Source organism: Sus scrofa, chromosome 2, assembly GCF_054392235.1.
Source record: "Sus scrofa isolate SSC_HxYL_T2T_F1_AM1 chromosome 2, Sscrofa_HxYL_maternal_Yorkshire_Landrace_v2.0, whole genome shotgun sequence".
Lineage (NCBI taxonomy): Eukaryota > Metazoa > Chordata > Mammalia > Artiodactyla > Suidae > Sus > Sus scrofa.
The window spans coordinates 148354020-148377596 of NC_139384.1; the positions used below are offsets into that span (position 1 = coordinate 148354020).

At 47.7% G+C, this 23577-nt stretch overlaps 1 protein-coding gene across 1 annotated transcript in view; it reads left to right on the forward strand.

The window, feature by feature from the left end:
- The first annotated feature begins 503 nt into the window (after positions 1-503).
- Positions 504-23577, forward strand: part of SLC25A48 (solute carrier family 25 member 48) — a 137549-nt gene continuing 114475 nt past the window's right edge. Inside the window, exons 1-2 of the transcript XR_014838814.1 lie at positions 504-638; positions 3977-4078. The gene's annotated coding sequence lies outside the window, so the exon portion shown is untranslated. The remainder of the gene's footprint in view (positions 639-3976; positions 4079-23577) is intronic.

A 23577-nucleotide genomic window follows, 5' to 3' on the forward strand; every position in this document is an offset into this window, starting at 1 on the left:
CCTGCGGGCAGCTGGCCATTAGTTCTGCTGGGGTCCTCGGTGCAATAGTGCAGACCCAACTCAGACGGTCCTATCTGAGTACTGAGGATGCTCAGATGCCTGTTACCAGCTGAGGACCCTTCTAGGGACAGCAGCTCTCCAGTCCTCTGGCTGCTGGCAGAGCAGGCTCAGAGTTCTCAGTGGACAGCCTCATGCCTCCGGGGGAGTGCACTGCTCTCAGCCCATCTCAGCTGAGGCCCTGGGGGGAAGATGGCAACACAGGTCTCCTCCCCTGACCTGCGCCAGGCTGGCTACATGGTGTATTTAAGCTCGGAGACCCACACCACAAACTCCTCCTCGAATTAGATGGCCCCGAGCTCCATGGGGCAAGCGCAGACCCAGCAGAGAGGAGCGTCTCGCCTGTGAACAGGCCCGGGTACTTTGCAGACCTTCGCTCGACCCCAGAATGATGTCTCAGCAGTTCAAAGATCAGAGATGTGGGAGTTTGTTAGTCAACTGGTATAGGAGCCTTTGTCAACTGAAAAAAAAAAATGCACAGCCTAAAAGTTGAGACTTATGTTTTAATTTGGCACACAAAACTGAGGCCATGAGCCTGGAGGACAGCTTCTCAGATAGCCCTGAGGGACTGCTCCAAAGAGGTAAGGGAGGGGTGTCTATATGAGCTTTGCAGCAAAAACCAGGTAGGTGGAACATTAAAAGATTACTGTTAGTTAAAGAAAACCAGACGTCTCAAGAGAATGCATTTACTGTCTTCTACGTATGAGAAAATGAGCGTCTGGGCTCATTACAGCCACTCCTGTGAGGGGCACCTTAGCTGTAACCATTATCCTGTTCTTTCTGTGCTGAGTCCTTCAAGGTGCATCGCTGGGGGTGGCCGTGGGCTTGATGGCTGCATCACCCTTTGTTTACTGAGCAGGCACCTTTTTTATCCATACCTTTGTAGACAAAATTTACAAGCCCTGCTGGATTCCGCAGGAGTGGACTTGGGTTAGAGTGTCAGCTTTGGTCGTGTCAAGCAGGCCAGCCTTTCTGGGTTCTTGAGGACAGCTAGCCTGTAGCACCTCACCATTTTCTCTCGAAATGTCAGATACCTTGGTCTCAGTGATTCTCATTCAATTCTGTCTCTAAAATGAAAACCTTAGTTCCAAGCCTTCTCTTGCAGCGCAGTGGGTTGAAGATCCAGCACTGTCACTGCTGTGGCTCAGGTTGCTGTGGTGGCAGAGGTTTGACCCCCGGCCCAGGACAGATGGGGCCGTGTGACCCAGCACAGATCTGGGACCCTCTCTGGAGAACGTGGGGCAAATGCCTCATGGTGGGAGCGCCTCTGCAGTTCATGAATAAGTTGCTGTCTGGAGGCTGCCCTGAGCCGGGTGCCACATGCTCTCCCACCGTCTTTTCCACGGATGGACACAAGCAGTGGAAAGGACTGCGGACTTGGGTACCAGGGGCTTGGATTGAGTTCTGTTCTGTGGTTTACTGGCTGCATCGTTCTAGGCAGGTCACCTGGTCATTTTGAGACTCATGTCATTTGTAGGACGGAGATAAACGTGCTCAATTCTTTCTAGTGTTGTTGAGAGAATTAAGTCAGATGGTACCTGTGCAATGCTTTGTATGGTCCGCAGAACCAGCAAGGATTAAGTAAATGTTAGCTTCTTCTTATCGCCCCACCAACATCCCCGTGGTGGAAGCAGGAGGGAGCCCTCCAGGCTTTGTGAGCCTGGGAGAAGTCCTGACGTCATGGGAGCAGATGCTCTTTGCCTGTCTCTGTCTGGAATTGTGAGGCTTTGTTCTCTTCCACAATGAGATGTATCAGGTTCAAAAGAGTCATTGTCTCACACTAATGAATAGATGAATAACCTCCCTTCCCAGATGCTGGAGACTTTATCTGCCTCTTGAAATGTTGATGACTCCTCTGAAAGGGAGATTTAGGGAGGCCTTCCTACCGAAGTCATCCCTGCCTACCTGAGCCCCACCCTTGGTGGAGAGGTGGGAGCCTTCAGCCCTGGCCCAGTGTGTGGGCTTGGGGTCCATCAGGGGGCACGTGCAGTGGGCATCCATCGGCTAGCCGCTAAGCAGCTGTGCAGGAAGTGACGAAAAAGCTGACGGTAATATTAGGAGGCAGGCTAAGGACTGAAGGAGGGAGAGAAAAGAAAGGGAATGTTTTGCAAGCTTGGGCGCAAGCTTGCCACTCAAAGGTGTGTTCAGGCGGGCCTTGGGTCAGGCCAGAGGATGAGGACGAGCCCAGCTCTGAAGGTGAGAGGCTGGTGGTCCCTGAGGCCTCGTCTCCTCTTTCTAGAAGGCCTGCTTGCCAACGGCGGTGCCCTTGCCAGCCTTTCGGACCGAGCACCATCCGTTCTGCTCCCCACTCTGATTAGGGGTGCAGCCTGCTGAAGTCAGTACGTGACGGGTGAGGGGCGCCTCTTTTGTCTTCCCAAGGAGACCCAACCAGTGTTCCTTTCCTTTGTCCCTGAATGTCTCTTCCCGCTGTCTGAGGTGGGGGACAGACCCCTTAGCTGGCAGAGGTTCCCTGCTCCCACCTGGTAGGGAACCCTACCCCGTCAGCATTTGATGAGCGCTGACACTTTCTCACTTTCCCTGCAAAAGGTCAGCAGCCTGTGGAGGAAGCACAGCTTATTTAAAATGCTGTTTCCTCCAACGTGAGACCCGTACCAGAGCCTTTTAACAAACACAACTGGATTTCATATTTCTCCTTATGCTTTCATAATGGAAGTTGACCTATCCTGAAATGAACTATATATTTTAAAAATTATGTACCAGATCACACATAGAAGTCACTAGGTTTTTTTTTTTTTTTTTTTTTTTTTTTTTTTTTTTTTTTTGACCACACCCCTGGGCATGCGGAAATTCCTGGGCCGGGGGTCAAACCTCTGCCACCACAGCAACCTGAGCCACAGCAGTGACAGTGCTGGATCTTCAACCCACTGCGCTGTAAGAGAAGGCTTGGAACTAAGGTTTTCATTTTAGAGACAGAATTGAATGAGAATCACTGAGACCAAGGTATCTGACATTTCGAGAGAAAATGGTGAGATGCTAAACACGGTGAAACTCACCAGGCCAGGCCCCGCATCCCTGGCGTGGCCAGTTTGTAGGCGCTGACCTTCTCGGAAGGACTGGAAGTCTGAGCAAAGCCAACCACTAGCCTCCAAATTGATTTTCAAACCAGAATTGGAACAGTTCTCCGATGCGCCTGGGATTTGGGGCTATTAATACCGCACAATGAGAAGGAAAAAGTGAGTGTGTAAGAGGTGATTTATGACTCAGAGGAAGTTGCAAGTTTGGAAGCTTGTGTGCAACCTAATCGCAGAGCCCTTTGGCCATGTTCCAGGGAAGAGATGGAGGTTGTAAAGGGAGGGCCTTGCCGAGGGATATTAAAGCTTATAAAAGGAGGCAATGTGGGCTTTGGGCCTGAAATGAGCAATCGAGGAGCCGAGCATGTTGAACTTCTCATAACCACGGCAGCTTTTTGTGCAGCTGTCATCGGCGCCAGAGACACCCCACGGGTCTTCCCTTGTATGTATTTCTTACCATTAGTCCGTCACCAAGCAGGTTAAATGGCAGGAAGAGAGTCTTCCCACCAGAGTGTGGGACTGTGACCGCTGTTGCTCAAACCCGTGGTCTCAGCTCGGGTGTCAGGTTCCTGAGTATCAAGGCCACGGCCCAAGGGACGTGGAGGCCCACAGGGCTGTGAGGTTGGGCACGAAGATCCTGGCCAGGTGTGCTGGGAATGGACACCTGACCTCACCCTTTTTTTTTTTTTTTAATAGTTTTTGCAAAAGTTGTGATTATTTACAGCTCGATGAAGTAGAATGGATCCACAATAAATTGCATGTATTTAAAATGTGCAGCTTGCACCCTTGAATACATATGCGTAAGGACATGCATGCAAACATATGTGCCTTTACCTGAAGGACTAGAGAGAATCAGCAAGTCCATTCACTGTTTTGTTTGTGTTCAGGCCTTTCTTGCGGGAGGAACACCAATCACATTTCTCTGGCACAACCCAACCAAAAGGAGGAAAGGCTACTGAGATGGGCGCCCAGCTGTCAACCTTTGAGAGGTAAGGGGTGGGTCCAATTGCACCTGTAACCCAAGTTCTCCAAATAGCCGGGTAGGTGTCTCCACGAATGAATAGTAGATAATTATCCAATCTAAGGGGTGAAAACAATACCTCTCCCTGGTGTCGTCTTGTATAGTTTCTAAAATGTTATACCATCAGGGTTTCATTGGGAAGGTCCAACTTATCTGGACTGTTATTATGGTCATTACTCGTCATCGCCTAGTAAGGCTTCTCCTTAGAAGTCACTTGTTTGCTCAGTGGGAGCGGGTAACAAGGATTCCTGTCTCTGCAAGGCTGTGGCTGTTTCTGGGATTTGAAGTCCCGCTGGGGAAGCCACTGAAGGGTTGACCCTATGACTTCCCACTGTTAACCCCACATCCGCTTGCAGCATCAACCTCAACCCTGCACTGCCCAGACCATGCTTCTTGATGATGCTGCCAAGAGCGTTGGTGCCAACAGAATGAAAAAGGAGAAAATACTGTGTGTATGATCGGTATTGGCCAGAAAACGGGTGGGGGAGAGCAGAGGTGCAGAAACATCTGGGAACGAGGAGCCATCTGGTGTATGGCAGAGAGTCAAGCCTCATAAAGGCATTTATGGTGTGGTTAAGACCAGAATTGTTGGCATCACATGTTGACGGGCCCCCTGGGATCTGCAAGGGCTGGGAAGTGCCTCCACTCCCAGTCTCGCCTTCTGCCAACTCGCATTCTTGCTGAGTTAGCAGTTCTTGGGAACTTCACCTCTGATCCCTCTTGGCATGTTTCAGTTCTATATTCATTAATGGGACGAGGAAGAAATTTCGAAGAGTTCGGGTTTGGCTACTTGTGGAGGCAGAAGTTCCATTTGGAGGGAGCATCTGGAAAAGCATCCCCCCCCACCCCTGCGAATGTATGTTAAGAGCTGGGAGGTCAGCAGCACCAAGACAGGGAGAGGCCAGGCGTCCCATGAATTCTCAGAAACGGGCCTGGCGGGAAGGTCAGCCTGTCATTATCATACTGCTCCTGACCGGCGGACACACATGACCCATGCTTCCCAGGCCTCTGTGATGAGACCGTGGGTGAGCCCCGAAGCCCTGAGCTTCCTCATTGATGCCTGGGCTTTGGCATCAGCCCCATGGAGCACGCAGTAGGGATGCCGTGCAGGAGTCATCTCTCCTGCACAGCCTGGTTTGGGTCCAGCATGTCTCCACGGATTTTGAAATGGGCAAAACAGAGCATCCTCCCTGCAATGTCAGTAAGCCAGAGGGTAACCTCGAGCTGTGGTTTCAGTGCCGTGACTTAGGATGTCAGCCTGACGGAGAAGGCTGGCAGTTGTCTTGACAGCTGAAAAAGACCTGGTAGGTTTCCTTAAACATCCACTGCCTTCACTTTTTGAAGGCATGGCCACTTTATTTATTTCGTCAACAGGTAACACATGCTCATAATACAGATTCCAAAAACACTGAAAGGGAAACAGTGGAAAGTCTTTCTTCTCCTCCTGGTTCTCTTTCTTCTCCATCTGGTTCTCTTCCTCGGAGGTAGCCACTAGTTCAGAGTCTCGCATAGCCCTCCAGGTTGATTTTTGCCCCGTTGAGCAAGTGTGTAAATAAGTATTCCTTTTGTTACCTCCCCCTGCCCCTGCTTCCCCTGCTGCCTCCCCGACAAATGGTGGCAGTTGTAGGTCAACTCTATGTAAACAGACTCTGAGATGGAGGTTGGGAGGGCGGGGAGTTTACTGGGAGTGCACTTGGGACCAGTATCTGTGAGGGAAAGAAGAAGCGGGATTGACCAGAGGCAGGGATTCTGATTCTAGTGCAATCACAGCAGGGACCTTAGCCCGTGGCTTGGGGAGCTCTGGAGCCAGGAAGGCCCTTCAGAGTTGTCCCAATTTGGGAGAAAGGGAGCAGGCCTTTGATCAATCTCTGGTTATGGGCCTAGTCTTTGGTGAGGCAGCTCTCTTCAGGCCTGGGCTTGCTTGTGATGCCCATTGCTCTGTTCATTTCACAGTAGATCTTGGCTTTTTGTTTGTTTGTTTGTTTGTTTGTTTGTTTTTTAGGGCCACACCTGTGGCATATGGAGGTTCCCAGGCTAGGAGTCCAGTCGGAGCTACAGTTGCTGGCCTATGCCGCAGCCACAGCAACGTGGGATCCGAGCTGTGTCTGCAACCTACACCACAGCTCACAGCAACGCCAGATCCTTAACCCGCTGAGTGAGGCCAGGGATCGAACCCACAACCTCATCATTCCTAGTCAGATTTGTTTCCACTGCACCATAACAGGAACTCCATTTTTCACCATAAATCTTGAAGATTGTTTCACATCACTACATAAATAACTTCCTTATCCCCTTTTTAATGGCTATAGAGTATTCCATAGAGTGGCTGTAGCGTAACTGACTAAATTCTCCATCAGTGGCCGTTTGTTAGCTGTCTTTCACAATTACATCCAATTCTGCAGTGCAGATTTGTCTCTTCATTCACATGCAAGTGTATCCTATAGTCAAGTAGCCCAGGAGTACGTGCACTTATAACTTTGGAAGGCACTATTTAGCATCATCCATGGAGGCTGTATCAGTTTATACTCCCACCAGCAATGTATGAGCTTGTCTGTTTTCCTCACTCTTACCAACGCTATGTTAGTAAACTTTTTTACTTTTCCCTATCTCATGGTGGTTTCACTTTGCATTTCTCTTTAAATGAGTGACCTTAAGTATCTTTTTGTTACATTTGAAAGCACTTTGTAGCACCTCTTCTGCAAACTTTTTGATTATAGTCTCTGCTTTACTTCTTGGGCATTTTCTTGTTGATTTGTAGAAACTCTTTATATGCTATGAAAATTAGACCTTTCCAATGTCAATGGGTACATTCATCCTTGAACTTAGGCAGATACAGAAAGTATTCTATATTTTAGGGACCTTTTAATGAGTATCTTCTGTGTGCAACAGACATGCATGAATGTTGTACACAGAGACGTATGTTTTCTAATCCACATGCTAGTGATGAAGCCAGTTCCAGCTCTTCTACTTTCAGTGGTGAATGCTCTACTTTGGCAGCGCAGTGAGTCCTGCAGTTCCTGTGGGAATTTTTGACCTGGGCTTGGTCTAGTGTGATCCCACCTATCTCGAATCTCCCTCCTGGAGAACCTCCCCTGGAGCTGTACTATGTTCTGTGACTTGGTCCATATGAGAGCAGAGTGAGCTGACCTTGGGTGAAGACTCTCAGGATGTACTCTTTATTTTCAAAGGCATTGGAGTTTGCAAGACCTGGGTTCAAATCTTCCCTTTGTCACTTAACAACCATGTCATTTTGTTATTAGCCTCTCTGAGGTTCAGGTCCTCATCTGTGCAGTGAGGAAAATAACAAATATCTATAGTTTGCTGAGAGGATTAAGTGAGATAATGTCTAAACTACTCAGTATGGTACATAACTGCCCCTCCAGCCTTCCCTCTTCCCAGTCCCTGCCACGCTGCTTGCACTCCAGCCATGATAAACCTGTTTCACTCACTTGGAAAGCCATGCGTGGGCTAATGCCCACTTATCCTATAAGTCTCAGAGTAGTTTCCTCCTCAGGGGAAGCCTTCTCTGGCTCCCTGGTATAGTTGAGTTACCCCTTTCATGGTCAACCCTGACATGCTGCATTATAGCCCTTCTCATGCTTCTCATTCCCTGTCCACTTGCCTTCTGCATTAGACTGAAAACACAACAAGGGCAGGCACACTGGATCTGTCCCCTGGGTTCATGTATATCCAGCAGGCACTCATTAATTAGTTTATTGGAGGACACATGGTTGGTTAGATGGACAGTTGAATGGAAGAATAGGTGGGTGGATGGATGGATGGATAGGTGGGTGGGTGGGTGGATGGTTGGATGGATGGATGGATGGATGGATGGACCAATAGGTCAGTGGGTGGGCGGGAGGGTAGATGGATGAATAGGTGGGTGGATGGAGAGGTGAGTGCATGGATGGATGGATAGGTAGGTGGATGGATAGATGGATGGATGAATGGCTAGATGAGCTGACATGCTGGGAAGGACTTTATTTCTGAAGGCACTGACTTTCATAGGAAGAGGAGGAGTTTTCCACAGGGCAGTAGAAACTTGACAAGAACTTCTTCTTAGCAGAACCCAGGCCGTGATACTTTTTAAAAAATCCACTAAGAAAGCATGATGATTGGCTTTGCTCACCCAGGCGCTCCAAATCTAAAGTAAGTGAAACTGTCTCAGTGGCCTTGCTCGGTCAGTAGAGAGCTCTAGGGGAGCTAGGCACAAGAACTGACATTAAAGAACTTTGTTTACTCTTCAAAATTCACCTCCAGATTGAGTGAGCAGGCAACCGCTTTACCAACCCAAAGGCTTTGAAAATCACTAGATAACGTTTTCCTATAAATGCCGCTCATAGTCTATCAAAAGAGTAATCTCCAGAGCGTTTATGGAAGCACTTAGAATTGCAGTATTTATACGTGGAAATGCTTCATTTATTTGCCAACTTGAAGAACACCGTGTTCCAGATGAATGAGGTTTTCTGTATAACTGAGGTTTGGTATTGAAATACGCCTTTAATGTTCCCAACAGTGTTATCACTTGAAAACATTAAAAAAAAAAAATCCTTCTTTTGTAATTTCCTTCAAGTCAATTTAGGACAATTGACAATTTAATAACAATTTTAATGTTATTGTTTTTATAAAGATAGGTTTTCTTCCCTTCTTAGTAAACAGAGCACCCTAGACACAAGGTACCAATTTCATGAAGACTCAGAGCAATCATATAAACAGACATTATGTTCCTTGGTTCTTGGATTCAGTCGTGCTTTTCAGGGACTGCTGTGATGTACAGGGGTGCTGGGCAAGTGGCCTCTAACTGTTCTGCTTTTACTAATGGTGCTTCTCCTTTCCCGTTTCATCATCTGTCCTTCTTGTGTCTCCCTCTGCCCTGAGTGTGCCTCTTGCTATGCACAGGCTTCCTCATAACCACTGGCTTCTCTGGAGCCTTTTTGAGAGCTTCTATGGACGTAAGTGAAAAGTTGATCTTACTTGAGGTGTATCCTCTAGATAAAGCAGACATTCCTGAAGGAGATTTTAACTTAGGAACCAAGGTGTAACCTCTGTTTACTTAGGGCTGTGGGAATATCTGTGAAGAGGCTCAACAGCCCCAAGAAAGCATGCCACGGGACAGTGTGTTGCAGCTTTCAGAAATAATAATAACACTGGGAAGAAATTGCCCAAGAACTGACTTCGTGATGGAACACGGAAATTGCTCCCCAGGGAATTTTGATTCTAAAATTCAGGTTTGTAGTAGACATGTGGAAAACAAAGGCTGGAGAGCTAGGATTCTACATGAAAAGCAAACTCTCGGTTATCTCATACAGTAGGATTCATGGAGAAAGTGGTCTGCCCCTATCTGCGGGTGAGCCAGAGCTTACGGAGAAGCAATTGTGTCTGTCACCGAGGCAGGGAGATGAGGGTGGGTGGGACTGTGGATGCATGTTCCCACTACCAGCTGCCCTCACCTGGGCCCGGCTGAGTCCTCACTGGAGGTCAGTGTCAATGGGAGCTGATGGGACCATGGTTACACATGTAATCAGCTTCTAATAATGGCAATCAGTCTTTGAATTCTTACTGAGTTTCAGCACTTTGCACACATTTCTCAGTGCATCCTTGCAACAGTCTTGTACGATCTATTATTCCCTCTACCTTATGGATAAGGAAACTGAGGCTCGGAGGGATTGCTACATAGGATCAAGGTCACACAGCCAGCAAGTTTGTCCAGCTCCAGAGTCTGTTCACCTAACCTATTATGCTCTGCTAGCTCTGATAAGTGGTCCATATTAAGTCAATGGGATGAGCCAAATGCTAGTCCCCTGGCCTCTGGCAGCAAGGAGTTGGGTGTTACAGAGCCTCCTACATCTGCTGTTAATTCCCTCTTGTCCTGCTCAAGCCTCAGGAGGAATCTACAGGTACCTTCTTAACCATAACCCCTGAAACCTAGGGTAGCCGTTACACCTCCCCGTGTGATAGACCCTTGGTTATGGGAAGGAGTCAGAGAATTGGTCAACCAAGGCTTATGCTCATATGCATTGTCCCAAGTGAAGCAGTACCATCACTTGGTGACAGTGTACCTACCTTGTTGAACAAGGGCCTAAACTAAAAGAAGGGGCCTTGAGAGCTAAATGTGAGAGCCTAAACCTTCTATCATAGCATGCTCTGCTAGCAGAGATGCCTGTTCACAGTTTGGTGGTATGCTTTAGCATATTTGGAGCTACACAGAAAAGGATGGTAGGTGACTCTTACATAAAAATCTCAAGGTCCTAAAACTCCACAGTGCTAACTCATCTCCCTAAACATAGAATAGAGGAGATGAGTTCCAAAGTGCCTGCTCTCTGTAATGCTGAACAGCGCAAGGCATTTCCTGAAAATAGCTTATAAGTGTAGCCCAGTTACTCACTAAAGGGAAACCAGTCTTCCTGTGTGGAAGTGAAGCCATGACTTTATTCAAATTGGCAAATCCTAACTCGGTCCCACTCTACTCTGGGTTCTCTTAAACAGGAAAGGTTTAAGATCTGGCCAGTGTCCTTGGGGAGCCTGTCGGGGACTTGAGCTGGGGGTGGGATAGGGAGGGGAGCAAGGACATTTGTTTGAGCCGGCCTGGCATTTGCATTCCAACGGGGTGACCAACTCTCTCTGTTTGCCTGGGAGAGAGGGGTTTCCCAGGAAAAGGGACATCCAGGGCTAAAACCAGGAAAGATCTGGGCAAACGGGGATGAATCAGTCACATTAAAAGTGGCTAAATCGCCTTGTGCCTCAGTTTCCTTATCTACAAAATGGAGATAATGGCGCCCAGTCTCCAAGTTGATGCAAGAGAGGATTGAACGTGGTAAGGTCTGTCGAGCATGTGGTACGTGGGAGCATCAGTATAAGAGAGCTTTAAGATGCCAAGCAGGATCAGGAATCTCCCGGAGCTGTGGAGCCCTCAGCAAAGGGCAGAGCCAGCATGAGTCAAGTGAAGGGGCCGGAGGGGACACTATATGGAGACAAGTGTGCTCTGGGGGGGGGGCCTTAAAGAGCCACTGAGACTTGGTCTGAAATTGTGCAGAAAGAACTTCTTCTGTAACTTCTTCTTTGCTTCAAGCCGCTTGTGCATTTCTTGAATTAGCTACTGCTCTGCTGTGATTCGCAACCCTTTCTGTCCCCTGCCCCCCCACCTGTCCTCTCTTTTCCTTGGGATTTGCTTCTGCTGTGCCATAGGCCTAGTCACCCCCCTCCGTAAAACACCTGCTCATTAACTGGCCACCCGCCCCCTCCCCATGAGAGGTGTCTGGTGAGCCAGGATTAGGGAAACTTAAGCTCAGAGAGGTTAAGTGACTTGCCAAGACTCACCCAGCAGATCCATTTTGCATCCAGAAACAGGAACCAGATGTCCGCACCTTACGCCGTGCTTACTTTGGAAGGTGGAGTGTGAGGCCCAGGAGGCCCCCCAAGAAAGATTGAGCTCCTCTGGGAAAGCCCAAGAGACCAAGAATTGCAAAGCTGTCCTGTAATTTATGGTCGGGGTCCCCCCTACGTGTGTCTTAGGGGAAGACCTTTTTCTAAAAATTCAGCTTTGAGGGTACTCCCCGAGTTTGGAAGGTTTTACTTCTGGAGGACATTTCTTCTGCCATTTAGGAAAAGATGCCACAGTGAGTGAATGTAATGAATTCAAGATTTGGCTCAAGCTGTATCAAGTATCAAGTCACGAGCTTTCCGATTCCAGTCTCACATTCAGCGCTTCTCAATTCAGTCACAATTGGCCAGAGTCAGGCCGGCTGTTAAAGCAAAACCTGGAAAAGGCAATTACGTGCTCCCAGGGTGAAAAGGTTGACTCCAGTGGAAGCACAAATCATAAATTTTACTCACAGATATTCCTGTTACTCAGAGGCTCTGGCCCTTAACCAGCCGTGTGTGAGAAGGAGGCTCCTCCCTGGAGCAGGGTGAGAAAAGGCAGGGTGGCCAGCCTGCCCAGTCAGGTCCTCTGTCCTGCGGGAGAGAGGGCTGGGAGTGAATCAGGTCTCCAGGAAGCTCCGTGGTGTTCCAGTAGCTTCCCTGGAGGTGGAAGGCACTGTTCCAGGCATCTCATGGGTGGCTTCCCTGGATGCTTACACATAGGCTGACCCACCATCCTGGTTTGCCCAGGACTGAGGGGTGTCCCGGATGTAGGACTTCGGTCAATGCTAAAATTGGAAAAATCCCAGGTGATCTTGGCGACCCAATTGGTCACCCTGTAAATGGCCCTTATCTCTTTGCAAGGGTCTTTGTTTCCTGCCCAGCAGTTTTGCAGAGTGAGAGAGCCGAAGGTGTTGGCTGACACCTCCCCCTGCCAAGCTGTCAGCTGCAGCTCACTGCGTACCCCCCACACGGTGGTGTGAGGCTCCCTGAGAGCAAGCAGGCGCCTGGTCAAGGTTGCTGCCCGCTGTGGAGCCTCTTTCTTACCTGTCCCCTTGCACAGTGTGGCTGATTTAGCAGCATGGAGGATCCCCGAGTCCTACCCAGATCTACTCCCGTCTTGTTATTTCAGCTAACATACCTTTGGCCAAGAGATGGACAGTAGCTCATATTAGCTCTTTGTCTGAAAGTGGCCCCATTTCAGAGCAGCCAGCCAGGAAAGCAAATGCTCCTTCAGCAGTGGAACGTGCTGCCCTGAGAATGGTTTGGCCATGTTTTCTGATCAGATCTCCTTTTAATAGTTTGGCAGCAGGTGGAAAAATAGACAGTCTCAGATGGATGTGTAAAGGGGGCTTTGCTGTGTTTTAGTGTTTATCCCACTTGGTTCTTTCAGAGGGTTCTTTGCAGGATCAGGTGCTTCAGAGGAGACGCTCTGGGGAAAGGGCCACTGCCACCCACCACCTCTGCGAGCAGAGAGGAGCCAGCCTTGTCTGGATGTTTTCATTTCTTTGGAAAAAATGACATAGCAAAGTGCCTCAGTCCAAATTGACATGCAATGCAGTCATCCACAGAGATGCTGTCTCTGCTAATAGTCTAGCAATTAAAATGGAATGTGACTGCTAATTAAACCTGCCACTCAGCTCAGAGATGCGTTTTTTGTTTTCAAATGGAGCTGGATCTGATCTGGCCTGTCTTCAAGATTTGGATTAGGATGGAAGGCCAAAGAGAAAAGTTCCTCTAAATACCTTCACAGTTGCTTCCTTTGAAAATGAACCTTAATACCAGCTAAGATCAAACTAAAAGCTCAAAACAAATTAAGTCTTCGTAAATTTTGGAAGTACATGTTTGGGGCATGTGTTGTTTTTTTAAAATTTTATTGGAATTTAGTTGACTTACAAAGTTGTGTTAATTTCAGGTGTACTACAGATTAAATCAGTTATACATGTATCTGTTCCTTTTCAGATTCTCTTCTCATGTAGGTTATTATACAGTATTGAGTAAATTTCCCTAAAATACACTAGGTCCTTGTCTGTTTTATATATAGGACTGTGTGTGTATGTGTGTGTGTATATATATAAATCCCAATTCCCTAATTTATTCACTCCCGCCCTCCGCATCTCCTCTCTGGTAAACATTAGTTTGGGTTTGAATTTTTGAATCTGTTTCTGTTTGGTAAGTTCTATTGTATCATTTCTATTAGATTCCAGGCAGTAGTGATCGTATGTGATATTTTCTTTCTCTGTCTGACTTACTTCACTTAAAATGATAATTCCTAGGTCCCACCATGTTGCTGTAAATGGTATTATTTCATGCCTTTTCCTGGCCAAATAATATTCCAGTGTGTGTGTATATATATATGTATATGATATATATGTATCACATCTTCTTTATCCAGTCCTCTGTGGATGGACATTTAGGTTGCTTCCATCTTTGGCAATTGTAAATAATGCTGCAGTGACCATTGGGGTTGCCTGTGTCTTTTTGAATTACGGTTTTCTCCAGATATATGCCCAGGCATGGGATTTTCATTGGTTCCTTCATTCAACGTACTTTTTCCTCATTGGACTTGGGAGTCGAATTTTAGTAATTTGAAATATTCGCTGTTTAATCTCAAACTTTCTTTAAAGTTCTATTTGATTAAAATCCCTACCATTTACCTTGGCTTATTAGCAAGGATCTGAAGGCTGTATAGTCTACTCTGGAGGATGCCTGCATAGGAGGATTCTGGGCTTGAAAGCTGATGTAGTCTCCATATAATTAGGGACTATTGAGTCAAGCTAAGCAAAGCAGTGGATCAGGCCTGGGTAGCACGTCATACCTGTCCTAAGAAGGGACTGTCCTGTGAGCCCCATGTTGACAGGAGCTGGCTGGAATATTGGGGCTCATTCTACCCGGTGATGCAGCAACCTCAAAATGCTCAGCTGCAAAGAAGAGGAAGATACAGTTGTATGATAGGTCTCTGTCTGGCATCTCCGAACTTGCCAGCCTGTGATGGGATTGGCACATAAAAGGCGGATGTACATTCACCACCTTCTCCTGTGCTCAGGGCAGACATCACTAATCTATCACGCTTTCCTCTTGGACCAAGATATGGTCTAAAGTCTTGTTAACACCATTCTCAAAGCAGCCACTGCCAACTGAATGGAATGGAAACTGTTGAGACACTGCCACCATCCTGGCTGGATGGCATCCTCAGAGCACCTGCTGCTGTGTGAGACGGGGAGGGCTGAGAGGAAGGGAAGAGAGGCTACCAGGATGTGACGCCATTCACAGCCTGAGTGAGGCTGGCAGTGTCCCCCTGCCACCTCCCCGGGACTTGCTCTGACCTGCAGGGTGTGGAGTGTCTGTGGGAAGGTGGGCTCCCCAGCTCCCAAATAAGCCTCCAGGCCCATTTCTCCCACAGGCTTTAGGGATCTGTGGGGTGGAACATTCTGGAGAAAGAGTGTTTTCTCCCCAAATGCTTTAGGAGCCACACTTGAAAGGCCATGAGAAAGGAGTGGCTGGCGAGACCCAGGCCACCCGCTCACCTTGGCAGCCCTTCAGAGTGTCTGCTCCCAGGCAAAGCATCTCACAGGAAGCCAGGCAGCCACAGCAGTGGGCAGCACCGCAGCAGGCCTGCTCGGAGACCGGAAGAGACTTCGAAGGAGACTCTTGGCTCCCGGATGAAATACACCGGTCCCCTGGGCAGCTGGTGTGCTGCATTCACTCGTTTTTATTGACCCACCGGCTGTACAGATGTGTCCACCCACACAGGCTTGCGGAGGCCCAGTCCTTGCCTCGGGCTCCACGGAGAGGGGGCTGCAGAGGGTCAAACCAAATGAGCAGTCTTCACCTTGAGGTCTGGGAAGATAAAACCAGCTCCCCTGTTAGGTATTTAGGGCTGCGAAATGGCTCCAGGAAGGGGCTGCAAATAATCATATTAAAATGAACCTTCTCTCAGCTCCCATCCCCCGGCTTTGCCTTTTGTCTCTGGAAATGCATTATCCCCTTGGCAGCCAGAAGAACTCACCCCTCGGGCTCCCCCGCCTCCCACGCCTTCTTCAGCCTCTGCCCTTGCCTCTTCCTGCTTCTCAAAAGCATCCGTCCTCTAAAGCATCCGTCCTCTCCAGGCCTCGGGGCCCTTGTGCTGGCTGGTCCCTCTGCCTGGAGCACTCTTGCCTGATACTTTCAGGGCTGACTGCTTCTTGTCACTCGTGGGCCAACCCAGTGGTCCCCTCCATAGGGCGGCCTTCCCCGAGCACCCAGTTCACAGGGGCAACCTGCCCTTTCCACAGAGTCATTCTCCAGGACACCACCCTGCTCTCTCGTCTTCCCAGTACCATCACTCTTAAACACGGAGATGTTTAATGACTTTTTCCCTCGCTTATTATCAGTCTCTCCCTATCCACATATAGGACGTCTGAGAGCAAGACCTGGCACCCAGCTTAGTGTATGTTCTCCATCAGTTTTTGCCAATGAGAGGACCTTTGCTAGGTCTCCAGGGGCCCGGGGATTACTTTTCCCCTGGGTCTTCCCAGCTGGTTCTGCAGGGTGGTGAGCTAGAATGGAAGCAGCCTGACCCTCCTGAAGCCGATGTGCCAAAGCAATGCATGCTGGGTCTTGGGCCCGTTCTTTTCCTTCGGCCACTCCTGGGTCCTGATGGAGACCTGCCTTCCACCCACAGGGGCCTCTCTCTGGCTGGCCCCCCACCTCGGGCAGCTGTGCTGGCACCGTCCTCCTGCTGCCTGTGCTGGAGGCGGCTGTGTTTCCTCTTGGACCCTAGCCGCAGGACAGACACTCTTGGGAGGCGCTCTCTGATGCTGGCCACATGTTTTTGCTCCTGCCCTAACCTTCTTCCGGACACAGGCTCTTGGATTTAGAAGTAAACAAATTCCCAGTAGCTCTGAGATGCAAAGGAAGCTGACCTTGGACTTTTGGAGAGAGAGAAAATGCTGAAGTCTCACCAAGAGCAAGATGTCTGCCTTTTCCCAACCAAGACAACCTATCCTAAGCCAGGAGGGCACAAGTCTTGCTTGGCTTTCTAACCTGCCATGACTTAAAGCAAATCCAGGCAAGAGATGCATGAATGTGCGCTCTGTGGCCTGCTGCAGCATTGCCCTCTCTTGAGCCTCAGTTTCATCACCAGAACATGGGTATTGCAGTAATATCTATGCCCAGGGGCAGTTTTGAAAAGCAAAGAATGTAGCACATGCCTGGAAAGTGCCTGGCACAAGCTCAATGCAAAATACCCAGGAATGCCACAAGTATTAGAGTAACGCAGAATAGCAGGGCCACTAGGTAGGGAGCAGACCGACTTGGTTCCAAGGGGATGCGTCAAAGAGGGGCGGGGCAGAGCCCTCCTCTCCAGTCCCAGCCGAGGACGGAATGGGACCGTGACTCATGCCAAACATGGTGGTGCTGTCAGGAAGCACAGGAGCTCTGAGTGAGAAGGATCTGAGTCTTCTTTTCTTGGATCCCCTGTGCCCAACCTGTGCCAGGTGTACCGTGGGTGTGAATGAAGAGAGATGTGCTGGACCATGAATTCCAGGAGGACACAGATGCTCAGTGAATGCCGAATGGATGGATGGATGGATGGGTGGATGGATGGATGGATGGATGGGTGGTTGGATGGATGGAGAATCATAGCCTCCCCAGTCCCCGACTACTGCCACTGGACCCTTCCACCTGCACCCCAACTCAAACCCATGCCGAGGAACTAGGGCAGGCCCTGGAGTGCCTCAGGGAGCGGGTTTTCACATAGAGGGAGACTCATCTGGGGAGTGTCTACCACACCATCCCAGCTGGGACCTACTGGGGCAGCCGCTCCTTGCACACTGTGGGAGGTCTCCAGGTTCCTGCAGAGCTAGCCTGGGCCTTCCCTACTTGGGAAGAGCTCTAGCCACCCCTTCCTTCCTGCTGCCAGTTGTTGTGCTGAGAGATGAGGGCCTATCCCCGTGCATAGTGGACCTCCCTTCTGAGCCAGCATGGGAGAAGCAATTATGGCCTGAAAGAGCAGGGAGATGGGACTGGGGCATAACATGTGGGGGTGAGGGACTGGACCATAAGGGTCTCATCCCCTAGTGTTTACCTCAAGGGAAAAGAAAGATAACAGAACAATGATTGGAAGCCTTCTTTTAATTTTTTTTTTTTTTTGAAAGGAGAAAGAAGGGGAATGCCTAAGCATGTAAAAAACACTATTTAAATTTCTTGTCTGTAGCATACACTCAAACCTATAATTACAGCTTTGGGGGGAAAAAAAGGGTAATTATGAAAATTCCTGGGCTTCTTAGAGATACCACAATTGACATCCAAAATTATTTGAGTTAGAAATGATGCTGAAATGAGCCTCTTTTAAGAGACCCAGAGGAAAAGAACTTCGTGTTTTAAAAACTCTATGTTCTAGATTCACTCAGGGTCAAAGAGGTCAACTCAGGTAATGTTTCCTCCTCAGGAAGGAGGTGACACACAGGCCACCCCCTCTGCAGCACCAGGTCCATTTGGCCTCCAAGAGCCAGGCTTGTTGGGCTTGGTGGGTGGTGATTTTCCAGGGCTTCCTGCAAGCAGTGGTCGCCTGTGTGGCAGTGGTTGCCTGCTGGCTGTGTGTTTTGCTGAGGTACCTGCCCTGCCCCAGGCTGCTCAGGAGACCAAGGAACAATCAGAAACCCCCGGTCCTTTGGTTTCCTTCGGGTATGACACAACTCTGGTATCAAATTGCCCAGACCCAAACCCCTGTGCCCTTGCTCACAGCCATGTGACCTTGGACATGGCTTTCTCTCTTTGGAGGGGCAACTGGAGGCCTCCTTTCCTAGACCCCTTCCTCCCTTGAGTCCTAGCTGCACCTTCTCACCCCATGTTCCAGCACCGTGATAAGAATGCTGGGTATGACATAGTTGGCGGGTAGACCAGATATACGACAGTTGTGCTGGCAGAGCCAGCAGAGTTGGGGTTGTGGCAAGGGTCTCCAGGAGAGACTGAACACTGGAGCCTTCTCCCAGGCCCCAAGAGATGGGCATCCCTGTGTGTCCTTGAAGTGATAAGAACCCATCTCATAGGCCCTAGCTGCCAGGAGAGCTTCCTGGAGCAGGCTCTCAAAGGCTGGGATGCAAGCATTTGTTCTAAGATCACAACCTTTGTTTTTTTGTCTTTTTGCCATTTTCTTGGGCCGCTCCCGCGGCATATGGAGGTTCCCAGGCTAGGGGTCTAATCGGAGCTGTAGCTGCTGGCCTACACCATAGCCACGGCAACGCCACATCGGATCCTCGTCTGTGACCTACACCACAGCTCACGGCAACACCGGATCCTTGACCTGCTGATCGAGGCCAGGGATCGAACCTGCAACCTCATGGTTCCTAGTCGGATTCGTTAACCACTGAGCCATGACGGGAACTCCTAAGATCACAGCCTTTGATGGCCTCTCATCCTTGCTGTATGAGGAACTCATCCCCTGGTAAAGTCCTATTACCTCTGTCCCTCAGGTTCCCATATCACTCTGCCCCTGGACCTGCTGCCCTAACTGTCCAGGCTGTCACTGGGCCATGTGGAGGAGTCTGGCATCTGCTGCAAGTGGGCCTTGTCGCCGTCAGGACTGTCTGCATCCAGCCCTGACGAACTGCCTCAGTCAGGCCATCCTCCAAGGTGTCAAGGCAGAAAGGTCTCTGAGAACCAGCTCGAGGGGACAAGGCTCCCCTGGCATCCTTAGTGCCACCTACTGGTAGTCATAGTAAGTGCCGAAGCTGGAACCCACCACGGCTCTCGGGGCTGCTGGAAGGTCACGCTGTGGTTGTCTGAGTTAGTAATTGGACAGTTAGTCAGTGCCCTCTCAGTGGACCTGGGAAAATCCAGCTGTTTCTCTGGATGGTGGTTCTCAAGCCAGCTGTTTGTGGCCTGTGGTCAGTCAGTGACGACTCCGTGGACAGTCAGCCATGACTCTAACAAAGGCTTTCTTAGAACTTCTGTTAGCTTTTCAGCTTGAGGCTTAAGTGAAGTCTAAAAATCTGCGTGCTTCCTTAGCAGTTATGGCTCTCATCAATACTATAATTTTAAGAAACAGCAATTTGAGATGGATCTAAGGGTAAAACCTAGAATCACAAAGCTTCTAGAAAAAAAAAAAAAAAAAGGACTCTATCTTCACAGCCTTGGGGTAAGCAAAGACTTCTTAGACAAGATACAGAAAGCACTAACCATCAAGGGAAAGAATGATGAATTCGTTGTCAAAACCAAAAGGTTCCATTTGCATCATCAAAATACACCATTAGAAAATGCATGGGTGCACTGCAAAAGGGCTGATATATGAAAAACACATAGCTGAAAAAGGAATTATTTTCAGAATATATCATGAACTTATACAGATCAAAACAAAAAGGCACACAAGCCAATTTTATTTTTTTTAAGTTTTATGGAAGTATCATTAATTTACATGATTGTGATAATTTCTGCTGTACAGCAAAGTGACCCAGTCATACGTATGCATGCATCCATGTTCTCTCAGATTCTTTCCCCACATAGATTATCACAGGATACTGGGTAGAATTCTCTGTGCTATGTAAAGGCCACTGTTATATAGCAGGCCAGTCATTCCATATACCTCACTGTGCATATGCAATCCCAAAACCCCGGCCCATCCCTCCCACCCCCCACCTCTCCCCTTTGGTAACCATAAGCTTTTCAAGTCTGTTTCTGTTCTGCAAGTAGGTTCATTTGCAGCCTTTTTTTTTTTCAGATTCCACGTACAGGTGCTATCAAATGATGTTTTCCTTTCACTGTCTGACTCACTTCACTTAGTGGTAGTTTCTAGGTCCGTCCACATTGCTGTAAATGGCATTATTTCATTCTTTTTATGGCTGAGTAATATTCCATTGTATATATGTACCACATCTTCCTTATCCAGTCCTCTGTTGGTGGACATTTGGGTTGCTTCCATATTTTGGCTGTTGTAAATAGTGCTGCAGAGAACATTGGGGTGCATGTATCTTTTTGAATTACTTTTTTCTCTGGATAGATGCCCAGGAGTGGGATTGCAGGATTGTATGGTAGTTGTATTTTTAGTTTTTTGAGGAACCTCCTCATACAGTTTTCCATAGTGGTTGCATCAATGTACAGTCCCACCAATGGTGTAAGAGGGTTCCCTTTTCAACACGTCCTCTCCAGCGTTTATCATTTGTAGACCTTTTGATGATGGGCATTCTAGCTGGTGTAAGGTAGTACTTCATAATCACTTTGATTTGCATTTCTCTGATAATTAGTGATGTTGAGAAGCTTTTCATGTTCCAGTTGGCCATCTGTATGTCTTCTTTGGAAAAATGTGTATTTAGATCTTCTGCCCATTTTTTAAATTGGGTTGTTTGGGTTTTTTTTTTGATATTAAGCTGCATGAGGTATTTGTGTATTTTGGAGATTAATCCCTTGTTGGTTGCTTCATTTACAAATATTTTCTCCCATTCTGTGGGTCGTCTTTTTACTTTATTTATGGTGTCCTTTTCTGTGCAAAAACTTTTAAGTTTAATTAGGTTACATTTGTTTACTTTTGTTGTTATTGTCATTACTCTAGGAGGTGGATCTGAGAAGATATTGCTGCAGTTTATGTCAGAGTGTTTGGCCTGTGTTTTCCTCTAAGAGTTTAATGGTATCTGGTCTTACACTTAGGTCTTTATTCAGTTATGAGGGGTTTTTTTGTGTGAATGTATGGTGCTAAGAGAATGTTCTAATTTCATTCTTTTACATGTAGCTGTCCAGTTTTCTCAGCACCATTTATTGAAGAGACTTTCCTTCACCATTGTATATTCTTGCTTCTTTTGTCATAGATTAATTGACTGTGACTGCTGGAGTTTATTTCTGGACTTTCTATCCTGTTCCATTAATCTGTATTTCTGTTTTTTTTTTTGGTGCCAGTACCATACTGTTTTGGTGACTGTAGCTTTGTAGTATAGTCTGAAAGTCAGGGAGCCTGATTCCTCCAGCTCCACTTTTCTTTCTCAGGATTGCTTTGGCCACTTGGGGTCTTTTGCGTTTTCATATAAATTTAAATTTTTTAAATCTAGTTCTGTGAAAAATGCCATTGGTAACTTGATAGGGATTGAGTTGACAAGCCAATTTTAAAAATGAGAACAAAGATCACACAAAATAAGATATATTGATGGCCAATAAGCACATGAAAATATGCTCATCATCAGTCATCAGGGAAATGTAAATTAAAACCACAGTGAGATATTATTTCTCACACAATACAATGGCTAAATTTTTTTAAAAAGGACTTATTGTACCAAATGCTAATGAGGTTGTAAAGCAAGTGGACCTCCTATACATTACTGCGGAAAATATGAAATGGTATAACCACTTTGGAAAATGGCTGAGCAATTTCTTTTAAACATACATATTTGGCTAATGGCATAACTGATACCATCTTGGGTCTGTTTGGTTCCACTTCTGTCCTTCCACTGGCCCTACCCAGGGCTGTACTGTTTGGGAAATCTCTTGTCTGTCATCATGGGCTTTGTTAATAGATATTGTTTAATGATCATTAGATCTAGGTGGCCTCTCTGCTCTGTTAGTCTCCAAACAATGATGAAGACCTTCCCTGACGTATTCCCAGTACCCACAAGACTAGTAACCCATTCATAAATCTTGATGTAGGAATGTACTTCCTGTTTCCAAGCACATACCCTAGATAACTCCATACACTAGATTAACTATCAGGTTTGTCCCAGTGTCCCAGTGCAGAGTACTGCTGTGCATGCTTCTGGCTCCTTGTCTCTGCAGTCCCACCCTGTGGGTAAGGTACCCTATAGTAAACTGATTCATTGATTATCTCGAACTGCCTGTCTTATTTTTGGTCCCAAGAACCCTCTCAGTTCAGTGAGCAATGTTCGTTCTCTCCGCCCTCCAACAATATATCTATTCTATGACCCAGTGATTTCACTCCTTATTGTTTAGCCAAGAGAAATGAAAACATATGTTCACACACAGATTTGTTCAAGAATGTCTATAATAGACTTATTTATCATAGCCCCAAGCTGGAAACAAACCAAATGTTCATCAACAGAAGGCTAGATTTCTTAAAAAGTGATGTAGCCATACAGTGGAATAAGAAATAGCAAACTACTGACACCCAAGACGTGGGTGGAACCTCAGAAACAGTATACTGAGCAAAAGAAGCCAGACATAAAAGAAAGGGTCCAGGGAGCATACTGTATGGGTCCATTTTTGTGAATTTCTAGAACGGCAGAGCTCACCTAAGATGATGGAAATCCGAACACGGTTGCCTCTGGGAGTAAAGAGGCAGAGATTGACCAGACATGAGGATGAAGGGACTTACGAGGTGACTGGAAATGGTTCCTAGAGATACCTTGTCTTAGATGATGGCTACATAGTTTTATGCCATTGCCAGATCTCATGAAATGGAACACTTAAGATCTGTGCTTTCTATTTCATATCAAGTGTTACATATTTTATGTCTCAGTTGAAAAAATACTATCAAAATCCAGCAATTATCAAATGCATTACTCTGTGCATCAGCATGACTGCCTCTCAGTGGACTTAGCAACGCTGTCAACCACCAAAGGGGTAGGACCCATCACGATCACCCTTCTTGTCTGTGGGCTTGCCGAGCCCCTTAAAAGGTGGAGGGGCTGTTTGATGCCCTGCTGCTCCTCCCTGAAGTTTCCGGGTCCTTAGGTTTTATTTTCTGCTGCCTTCCAAGGCTCCACCCCGATTCCAGAGAGGACTCTGGTTGGAAATTCTTCCATTGATGTGCAGGTGCCCCTTTGATCTTCACAGGCACTGGTTCCAGCAGCAGGTCAAAGCACAGGCACCGTGTCCAAGAGAGCGAGTTCTCAAGTCTGTTCCGGCTCTGGGTGCACACCTGGGCCTCTGCACGGACTCCCCATCTTGGGGGCTCTGGGGATGCTGTGCCAGCAGCAACACACTGCATTACCGCTTGAGGCCTCAGGGCCAGGCATGCCTTTGCTTTCAATTTCTAAACACAGGTTTGGTGCAGGTTGAGACATTATGGCTCATAAATCACCAGAGCCTGGGCCTTAGGGAGTTGCTTTCCTGCTTTGGAATCCACAGTCAGCTCTGTTGGGTCCTGTCCCGCCTGAAAATCTGGCAATGGGCAACCTTCCCTGTCGTCTG